We start from the raw sequence: 1,243 nt of genomic DNA, 5'->3' as shown, positions 1-1,243 counted from the left end.
CGCCTGTGCGCACATGCACGCGCGCTGGCTGCACGGGGAGATAGGCGTTTATGGGGGCTCTGTGCTGCGGGCGTGCGCGGAGCGCGGCGGCCCGGCGCGCCTGCAGGGTTGCGTGCACGTGCGGCGTTGCGTGGGTGCATTGGGTGCTGGGTGCGTGTGCACGGCTGCTTTGGAGGTGTGCACGGCTGCTTTGGGAGTGTGCACGGCTGCTTTGGGGGTGTGCACGGCTGCTTTGGGGGGCTGTGCACGGCTGCTTTGGGAGTGTGCACGGCTGCTTTGGGGCTGTGCACGGCTGCTTTGGGGGGCTGTGCACGGCTGCTTTGGGGGTGTGCACGGCTGCTTTGGGGGGCTGTGCACGGCTGCTTTGGGGGTGTGCACGGCTGCTTTGGGGGTGTGCATGGCTGCTTTGGGGGTGTGCACGGCTGCTTTGGGGGGTATGCATGGCAGCTTTGGGAAGCTGTGCATGGCTGCTTTGTGGGGTATGCACAGCTGCTTTGGGGGTGTGCACGGCTGCTTTGGGGGGCTGTGCACGGCTGCTTTGGGGGGTGTGCACGGCTGCTTTTGGGGGTGTGCACAGCTGCTTTGGGAGTGTGCACGGCTGCTTTGGGGTGTGCAGCGTTGCACGGGGTAAAGAGCTTTGCAGGACTGTGCATGCAGGCTGTTGCTCTGCTGGGGACAGCAGTGCGCACCTTGTGTTGGGCTTTGCAGCAGGATGGATGGAGTGCTGAATTTGGGTGGGAGGGTGTGCGTGGTGTGCATGGGTGTTGCAAAACTGTGTGTGTGCAAGGCACTGCATGTCCTTCCTGGGCACTTAACACATGTGCAGGGTGTTGCACATGCATATGCAGGGTGTTGCACACAGCTGTGCAGGGTGTTGCACACATGTGCGGGCTGTTGCACACACATGTGCTGGATGTTGCACACCCATGTGCGGGCTGTTGCACACACATGTGCAGGCTGTTGTGCTGGCTGTTGCACACACACATGCAGGCTGTTGCACACACACATGCTGGTGTTGCACACACACGTGCTGGTTGTTGCACACCCATGTGCTGGATGTTGCACACACATGTGCAGGCTGTTGTGCTGGGTGTTGCACACACACGTGCAGGGTATTGCACCCATGTGCTGGGTGTTGCACACACACATGCAGGCTGTTGCACACACACGTGCAGACTGTTGCACACCCATGTGCTGGGTGTTGCACACCCATGTGCAGGCTGTTGTGCTGGGTGTTGCACAC

General features: G+C 61.3%; 1 protein-coding gene across 1 annotated transcript in view; it reads right to left on the bottom strand.

The window, feature by feature from the left end:
* TLCD1 (TLC domain containing 1) overlaps positions 1-1,243 on the bottom strand; it is a 4,624-nt gene that overhangs the window by 1,481 nt on the left and 1,900 nt on the right. The gene's annotated exons all lie outside the window — the stretch shown is intronic.

Source organism: Nothoprocta perdicaria, unplaced genomic scaffold (genome assembly GCF_003342845.1).
Source record: "Nothoprocta perdicaria isolate Ctin4 unplaced genomic scaffold, notPer1 scaffold_50, whole genome shotgun sequence".
Lineage (NCBI taxonomy): Eukaryota > Metazoa > Chordata > Aves > Tinamiformes > Tinamidae > Nothoprocta > Nothoprocta perdicaria.
Note: the sequence above shows the minus strand (reverse complement) of the source record. Positions and strands in the feature narration are given on the sequence as shown.